At 52.0% G+C, this 9372-nt stretch overlaps 1 protein-coding gene across 4 annotated transcripts in view; it reads right to left on the bottom strand.

Annotated features, from left to right (window-relative positions):
• Window positions 1–9372, bottom strand: part of RAB11FIP3 (RAB11 family interacting protein 3) — a 101320-nt gene that overhangs the window by 39452 nt on the left and 52496 nt on the right. For 2 of the 4 annotated variants that reach the window (XM_017860777.1, XM_017860774.1), the window contains exon 3: window positions 8951–9045. The gene's annotated coding sequence lies outside the window, so the exon portion shown is untranslated. Of the gene's footprint in view, window positions 1–4912; window positions 5779–8950; window positions 9046–9372 lie in introns of those variants that run through there. The other 2 variants (XM_017860775.1, XM_017860778.1) reach the window with 2 other exon arrangements.

Raw genomic sequence — 9372 nt, forward strand, 5'->3', positions numbered from 1 at the left:
TTAAATGAAAAATAGGTACATGTCTGAGAGCAGAAAACAAGGCACTCTGAATAATTTTTATTGTTGTTTGAGACAGTGTCTCTCTGTGAGGCCCAGGCTGGAGTGCAACAGTGTAACCTCAGCTTACTGCAGCCTTGATCTCCTGGGCTCAATCTATCCTCCCACCTCAGCCTCCTGAGTGGCTGAGACCACAGGCACAAGCCACCATGCCTAATTTTTTGAAATTTTGTCGAGATGGAGTTTTGCCATGTTTTCCAGGCTGGTCTTGAACTCCTGTGCTCAAGTGATCCACCAGCCTTGGCCTCTCAAAGTGCTAGGACTACAGGTGTGAGCTACTGAGGCTGGCAGAGTAATTTTTTTTCTTTTTACTTTAATAAAATAGACAGGATCTAGCTGTAGCTGGGAACTACCGGTGCCACCACACCTGGCTCAGTTGTTTGTTTATTTGTTTAATTTTGAATCAGGGTCTCACTCTGTTGCCCAGGCTGGTTTCCCACTCCCCACCTCAAGTGATCCTCCACGCTGCTCAGATGACAAGCACGAGCCATCGCAACCAATTGTTTTTACTACTGTGTTTCTTGGTTTTTGGTTTTCTGAGATAGAGTCTCACTCTGACACCCAGGCTGGAGTGCAGTAGTGCAATCTCGGCTCATGGCAGCTTCAAACTCCTGGGCTCAAGCAATCCTCCTGCCTCAGCCTCCTGAGTAGCTGGGACTATAGGTACGAGCCACCACACCCGGCTAATTTTTGTATTTTTTGTAGAGATGGGGTTTTGCCATGTTGCTCAGGCTAGTCCCAAACTCCTGAGCTCAAGTGATCTGCCTCCCTTAGCCTCCCAAAGTGCTGGGGTTACAGGCATAAGCCACCACACCCAACTTGTTTTTACTCTTAAGTATCTAGCACCTAACATAGGACCAGGCATAGGTAGATAGTAAATATTTGTGGATTGTACAAACGAACATAAAACTAAAGAACTATGAAACAGAACATTTTATTTTTTTTCTTTTTCTAATTGTTTTTGTTTTTTGAGATAGGGTCTCACTTTGTCACCCAGGCTGGAATGCAGTGGCACCATCTCAGCTCACTGCAACCTTTGCCTCCCAGGTTCCAGTGATTCTTGTGTCTCAGCCACCAAAGTAGCTGGGATTACAGGCATGCACCACTGTGCCCAGCTAATTTTTGTATTTTTTGTAGAAACGAGGTTTTGCTATGTTGCCCAGGCTGGTCTTGAACTCCTGGCCTCAAGAGATCTGCCCACCTCAGCCTCCCAAAGTGCTGGGATAACAGGCGTGCGCCACCGTGCCCAGCCAACATTTTCAATTTATAATTTCAACCTTAATGAAAATGAAATTGCTGGTTAGGAAAAGTGGCCAACATTTCATGCTCAGAAGACTCTGAGGTTAACAATTTGCAAATAAACAAGATCTCAGAACAGCTGCAGTCCCAGCAAAAAAAGATGCCCTTTGCACTCTGGTTCTAGTATCGTAAGCAGCAGACAAAGTGGCTGGGTGCGGTGGTTAATGCCTATAATCCCAGCACTTTGGGAGGCCAAAGCAGGTGGATCACAAGGTCAGGAGTTCGAGACCAGACTGGCCAATATGGTAAAACCGTCTCTACTGAAAATACAAAAACTAGCTGGGTGTGGCGGTGCACGCCTGTAGTCCCAGCTACTCAGGAGGCTGAGACACGTTTGAACCCGTGAGGCAGAGGTTTCAGTGAGCCAAGATCATGCCACTGCACCCCAGCCTGGCAACAGAGCAAGACTCCATCTCAAAAAAAAAAAAAAAAAAGTAGACAAAGTGTGCTGAGACCTGCAGGGGCTACTAGAGGGTCCCACCCCAGGCTGCACCCACCTGAGCCTCACTGAAGAGACATGAAGGGCTAGGCCGAGCTGCCAAGAGCCTGGCATGCTTGCAGGAGGCCCCAGTTCCATCTTTGGCCCCTTTATTAAAAGCCATGTGACCTCAGACGCGTGACTCAACCACTTGGAGCCCTGCCGCAAACGGGGATTAAAAATTCTCGTCTCACAAGGTGGCCACCTCATGGCACCAAGAAAGACAACCCAGGAAGGTGCTTTTCAAAGCACAGAAACAGGGTGCAAATGTCACTGGTGCAAGTGTCACTGGTGGGTGGAAAATCCCTGCCAGCTGCTTCCAAAGCCATGAGGGAACAGGGAGTGCTGTGGAGTGTACTTACTCCACGTGTCCAATTATGGGACTTAATACTTCCAGGGGAAAACCCAATCTCCCCTAGAATCTAAGGAAGTAATTCATAAAAACTAAGTCATTCCTCAAAAGCATCCCCTGTAAAATCCAGAACCAGGAGAGCACTGTAAGAGACTCCAGCTCTCATGTTACTCACCGTCCCCAGGCAGCTCCCGCTCCTGCAGGAAGGCAGGGCCCAGGGTCCACTCAGGACAGGGCTGGCCTGTGCTGGGCCTGCAGGACGCCAGGCAGGAAAAGGCGGGAGTGGCCAGAAAAGCAGGCAGGCCCAGGATGTCTGTCAGAGGCTGGGCCTGTGGGGAAGGCATGACAGGGCGGGATGCGAAGCCCAGCGCACAGGTCCGAGATGGTTTGAGGGCAGCTGCCAGCTACCCCAACAGGACTGTACACTCACAGGGGCCACACTGCCCCAGAGCTGTCAGTGACAAAGACTCACCCCAGGGGCACCAGGAAGACCCGCCGTCGACTCTGAAAAGTGTGGTCATTACAACATCAGGTTCAGTGGTTCAGTACGTAGCCTAAAATTTCTTTTTTCTTTTTTCTTTTTTTTTTGATAGAGTCTTGCTCTTGTCGCCGAGGCTGGAGTGCAGTGGCATGATCCCGGCTCACTGCAACCTCTGCCTCCCAGGTCCAAGTGATTCTCCTGCCTCAGCCTCCCAAGTAGCAGAGATTACAGGCGCCTGCCACAACACCTAATTTTTTTTTTTTTTTTTTTTTGAGACGGAGTCTTGCTCTGTTGCCCAGGCTGGAGTGCAGTGCAGTGGCGCGATTTCGGCTCACTGCAACCTCCACCTCCCAGGTTCAAGCGATTCTGTCTCAGCCTCCTGAGTAGCTGGGATTACAGGCAGGAGTCACCACACCCGGCTAATTTTTGTATTATTAGTAGAGACAGGGTTTCACCATGTTGGTCAGCCTGGTCTTGAACTCCTGACTTCGTGATCTGCCCACCTTGGCCTTCCAAAGTGCTGGAATTACAAGCATGAGCCACCATGCGCAGCTTAAAATTTCTTTCTTTCTTTTTTTTTTTTGAGACAGAGTCTTGCTCTGTCACCCAGGCTGGAGTGCAGTGGCGCAATCTCAGCTCACTGCAAACTCCGCCTCCCAGGTTCAAGCAATTCTCCTGCCTCAGCCTCCCAAAGTGCTGGGATTACAGGCATGAGCCACCGCACCTGACCTTGGATCAGCTTTTAAAAAGTCAATGGACTGGTACTTCTGACGGATGCCCGATGCCCTTCCCTAGACAATATGGACCCTGAGTCCCCAACAGGAAGCTTGACGTTTCTAAGAACAAACCCACACTTTCTCTCAAACAGCTCATGGATCCCTGAGCAGAGCGTCTGTCCTCCTAGGAAGGGAGGGAGGTCGGGCAGTGGGGCCTACTTATTTCACCGAGTTCCTGTTAGACCTGTAGCTGAGGATGGTGCCCCTGCAGGAAAAGCCAGTGCCTCCTTAGAGTCGCCTGTACTTCCTTAGAGCTTAGAAAGGATGGTTTGGAATGGAAATAATTCTCCACGGACACAGGAATAACGAGGCAGATGCTACACAAACTCAGATTCCCTGCCAAGCCTAGGACTCACACACTCTGTTCTGGGCCCACCTTTACCTCCTCATTTCTAAAGTAAGCCTGAGGGCCGGACACAGTGGCTCACATCTGTAATCTCAACACTTTGGGAGGCCAAGGTGGGTGGATCACCTGAGGTCAGCAGTTTGAGACCAGCCTGGCCAACCTGGTGAAACCTCGTTTCTACTAAAAATACAAGAATTAGCTGGGTGTGGTGGCGGGCCCCTGTAATCCCAGCTACTCAGGAGGCTGAGGCATGGGAATCGCCTGAACCTGGGAGGTAGCGGTTGCAGTGAGCCAAGATCGTACCACTGCATTCCAGCCTGGGTGACAGAGTGAGACTCCATCCCAAAAAAGAATTTAAAAAATAAAAACAAAAAATAAAGTAAGCCGGGCCTCCCTGCCATTGCAGAGTGGCTCCGTGCACTGTAGATCCCACCGAGACGAACAGGGCCACTCCTCAGCGACTCTGGTCACCGCACCCACCCCTTTATTTGCTCTGGGGTTGTGGACGTCCACTTCCACACCATCACTGTTGACATTCAGAGCCCCTGGCTGGCTGGATGCCCTGGGGGTTCCGGAGAGCTCAGCGCACAGGAGCCGCCCACCTGCTCACTCCCAGATGGAGGCCTGCGGGTTGCTTTCTGTGGTTCAAGGCCTCCCTGCATGGAGTTTTCCAGGGCAGCCATCACCTGCCTTTCCAGAGACAAAAACGTACCTCAGAGCACGGTGCCTGCTCACTCCCAGCCTCCTGGATAAAACGCAGTCACAGCTCACACCGGCCCCGGCAGTTTATTTTATTTGCCAGCCAGCCAGGACCTGGCCTTGCCCAGAAGCCATCGAGTCTATGCTACCAACTTTTTAACATTTTTACAAATTACCAGTTAAGATGAACTCAGTTGAAAATCAAAGTGCATGTCAGAAAACGTCGCTATGTCTAAACGTTACATTCACTAGTTAACAAGTCCTCCACCCAAATCACCAGCGGGCAGAGAAAAAGCCCTTTCAGAGCCATCAGTAACTCGAGTGGGGCCAACACTGTCCCCATCACAGTTCCTTCTTCCCTGAGCCTGTCTCCACCACAGAAATAGGAATACTGGGCACAGTGCACACTACTGCCTCCTCTTACCCTCAGATGCTGGCCTGGGTGGCCTCACAGGCTGGGCCTGGCTCTGTACACAGCTTCCAGGAAGGGCATGCTGTTGGAGATGGGCTCCCCATCGTGTCTCCGTCCCAACCAGGTCACTGGCTTTTCTCAAACAACGTCACCTTCCTACTTGCTTGTCATGCTGGGGTTTCTGCAAAGCCTGTGTGCTCACCAGGAGGCACACCACCACCTAGGAGAAAGTTTAACCTGCTCCCAGACACACTCTAATAAACCTCCTGCTGGTGCTGCCCAGGGAGCGGGAGGCAAAGTTCAGGAAGTGTCCTTGCTGGTTTAACAAACACTTAGTCAGGGCTCAAAACAGAGTGGCTTTTGTTTTTGGCTTCCTAAGCTGATAATGGTTTGTACAAAAGACACATTTCCCCATCATTTCACTAAGGCAGCTCTTTGCTCCAGACACCGCTGGTAGTGGGAGAAGGAGGGAGGACGGGAGAGAGCACAGCCCGACGGTTCTGGGAGATGTGCCTTACACTCCCTCACTTTCCCTTCGCTCTTCCAGAAACCCTGACAAACAGCACCACCCCCTGGGCTCCACCTGCTCAGATCCTCAGACATCACCATGCCCAGGAACTCAGCAGCACCACAGTCCATCCCCTTCCACTCTCCCCGCTTACTCAGACACCACAGCAGCAACTTTCCATTACAAGCTGCCTGCCGAAAGGATCCTTGGGAAAACACTGCGAGCCGCAGACCCACCAGCTTGGCCATGACTAACTGCACACTTCAGCCAACTACCACAGTGCGAGTTCCCAGTAAAAAGAAATGGGTCTGACTGGAACCATTCAGAATATCAATCAATAAAAGGTTTATTTGCCTGAAGATCACCAGTGGAGGGTCCCTGAATAGGGTATCTGAATAGAACACACACACTCCCCACTCATATCTTTATTAGACTTTTTTTTAAAGATGATGTGATGTACAAGCTGTTTTTTTTTTTTTCTTTTTTTTTTTGAGATGGAGTCTTGCTCTGTCGCCCGGGCTGGACTGCAGTGGCCGGATCTCAGCTCACTGCAAGCTCCGCCTCCCGGGTTTACGCCATTCTCCTGCCTCAGCCTCCCGAGTAGCTGGGATTACAGGCGCCCGCCACCGCACCCGGCTAGATTTTGTATTTTAGTACAGACGGGGTTTCACCATGTTAGCCAGGATGGTCTCAATCTCCTGACCTCGTGATCCGCCCGTCTCGGCCTCCCAAAGTGCTGAGATGACAGGCTTGAGCCACCGCGGCCAGCCTAAGCTGTTTTTTAAAAGAGTCTTTCCATAAGTTTCACAGTATCGAATTCCACTTTGTGGAAAATTATATCCCACCCTTAAAAAGCAAAGCAAGACATGGAAAAACCGTAACTGCACACTGTCGAAGGGGAGGAAGCCCATCTGAAAAGGCCACATGCCAGATGGTTCTAGCTCCGTGACGTTCTGGAAAAGGCAGAGCTGTGGAGACACTGAGGATCGGTGGTTGTGGGGGCTGGTGTAGGGGATGAGCTGGCACTGAAACGACTCTGTGACACTATAATGCTGGACCTGTCATTCTACATTTGTCAAAACACGGAATATACACCACCAAGAGTGAACCCTTAACTATGGACTTCGGTTAATAATGATGTATCAGGCCGGGTGCAGTGCCTCACGCCTGTAATCCCAGCACTTTAGGAGGCCAAGGCGGGTGGATCGCTTGAACTCAGGAGTTTGAGACCAGTCTAGGCAACATGATGAAACCCCATCTCTACAAAAAAAAAATACAAAAAATCAGCCAGGCGTGGTGGTTACTAGGTGTGGTCCCAGCCACTGGAGAGGCTGAGAAAGAAGGAACGCTTGAGCACAGGAGGCTGAGGTTGCAGTGAGCCAAGATCAAGATTGTACCATGACACTCCAGCCCGGGTCATAGAACAGATTGTCTCAAACAAAACAAAACAAATAATAATGTATCAGTGTTTGGTCCCGGAATGCTCTACACTATGTTCCATTTTCTGTAAACCTAAAATTGCTCTAAAACATGAAGAATATTCATTTTTTTTAAGTAAAAAAACTTTCCTCCTGTGGGCGGCAAGCCACCCAGGTGCCGAGGCAAGAGACTGAGGGCACGAGCTGTTTTATAAAAGCCACCGACCACTGACCCTATGGGGCTAGACCCTACCCTTCCACTCCAAAAAAGAAATCAGGATCTAAAAATACGAGAAGATTCACTCTGACATGTCAGGTTCCCACCCTTCTGAAGTGACCAGCGTGAGGCTTGGCCACGCCCTTCAGACCACACAGGCCTTTAAGGATAAAATGCACTGGTGCCTTCAGTGCCTCGAGTAATGCCCAGGGCTGCCATAACAAACGAACACAGACCACGGGGCTTGAAGAAACACCAGTTTATCCTTTCTCAGTTCTGGAGGCTGGAAGTCCAAAGCCAAGGTGTGAGCAGGGCTGGCTCCTGGAGAGGACGCATCCTTGCCTCTGCTGGCTTCTGGGAGCCCTGGGAGTTCCCTGGCTCTGGTTAGTCTCTGCCCCGTCTTCCTATTGCCTTCTCCCTGTGTGTCTCCCCATCTTCCAGGGACACCTGTTACTAGACTTAGGGCCCAAACCAGCATGACGTCATCTTGAGATCCTTAATGAACTACATCCACAAAGACCCTTTCTCCAAATAAGGTCACACCCACAGCTTCTGGGTGGACGTATCTTTTGAGAGGCCACTCTTCAGCCACTGCACCATACATAGGACATAAAAAATCAACAATGCCCTAACAAACATGAGAGGGGGATAAAAAGACGGACACAAGTGCGAAAGAGTGCCCAGGCACATGAACGGCCAGGAACACAGTTCCCCGGATGCTGCAGACCAAGGGCTCTGGGTTACCCTGCAGGACCTCGGGTGTCTCCTCGTGAAGAAGCCGTGTCCTTCTCAAGGCACAGGAGCCGCCATCTGCAGTCTTGGGGTCTCCCAGCATGTTCCGCACACGGCAGCCATGCAAGAGGGCCCAACTCCCACCACATGCCCTCTTAGCCAGCACCTCACCGCTGTCTCACGTGCAGAAAGGCACAGCCAAACGTGGGACCCACGGTGGGCGCCCTGGCCCCAGAAGCTGCAGCCCAGCTGATAACTGGGACTCCGCTCTAAGGGAGGACCACCCCTGGGGTCTGCGTGGGCAGAAGTGAAGCTGCCACCTGAGGGTGACTAAGCCCTGGGACAGCTTCTTGGAGCAGGGAACGGAGTACAATCCCATGGCTCCCACTGTACAGTGGCATCCAGAAGTGACTCAAAAACTACCCTGTGCAAGCCTCAGCTTTCGAGAAGTCAGGGCACAGAGGACTGACCTGAGAAGCCCGGGCCCCACTGGCCGGCAGCTCAGCCGTTCTGGTGCCCTTGCTCGGCAGCAGGCTGACCAGGACTGGCGGCTGCCACCTCCACCTTCCCTGTGGTTCCCAAGGGCTCAGGTTCAACTTCATACATTTTCTGCGGCAGCCTCATGGCTCTCCTGGAATCCCACCCTCCAGACCGGCGGACATGGTTACACTCTGTCCACCACGGCTATGCTCGAAGACCCTCTCCCCAGCTACGTTGAGAACAAGGGACCCACAGTGACAGGAGACACCATGTCACTGTGACAACCCTGGCTGCATCTGGGAGCAGGGTGGAGGACAGCCAAGCAGGGGCAGGCATTAGTTCGGCATCCCCAAACACAGAAAATCATTTGCAAGTTGACAAAAGGAATCCTCCCAAGCCCTCTGCTCCGCCTGTGCCTGGAGCCTGGCAGTGGCTGGTCGTGATGTCACTGCCCACCCCGCCTCTGCTGGCTGACAGGCCCTGGGGGAGGACTCCTGCCCAGGCTGAGAGGACATGTGGGACAGACAACCGTGGGCCTCCCGTCACAGCCACACAGCCCCACAGTGCACACAGGGCAGGAGGCCTCACGCCAGCTTCTACAGAAGACCGCCAGGGAGCAGGAGGCACAAGCCGCAGGGCATAAAGGAAGAGGTGGATGCCAGACGTCCCCAAGCTCCTGGGTGAAAACCACTTGCCTCGTAGGTAACGAAGTCATCGAACTCGTCCGGGCAGGCCAGGGGCTCCTCGTCCTGGGCAGAAGCGATGCCACCGTAGCGCTGGCCATCGGGATCTGCAGGGAGAAGACCTCGTGCTCAGCACGCCACCCACTGCCACCCAGTGACAGGACCCCTTGGCAGCCTCGGGGCTCCCTGGGAAGGAGGCCCCCAGGGACAGATGTGTGGGAGTTGGGGGCCCTGGAGGGGTCAAGACAAGCAAGGGAGTGAATGTGAGAAATTCAGGGAGAGAAAACAGCCTTGCGGACAGGTCAGAGATGCATTCCCCATGGGAACAAGGCTTCTGGAGAGAATTCTGAGGAGGAGGTGCGGAGGTAGGAGGAAAACTTTTTATTTCTTAAAAGAAGCAGACAGCAATGCAAAAAAAAAAAAAAAAAAAAAAA

This window comes from Rhinopithecus bieti, unplaced genomic scaffold (genome assembly GCF_001698545.2).
Source record: "Rhinopithecus bieti isolate Rb0 unplaced genomic scaffold, ASM169854v2 scaffold_56641, whole genome shotgun sequence".
Lineage (NCBI taxonomy): Eukaryota > Metazoa > Chordata > Mammalia > Primates > Cercopithecidae > Rhinopithecus > Rhinopithecus bieti.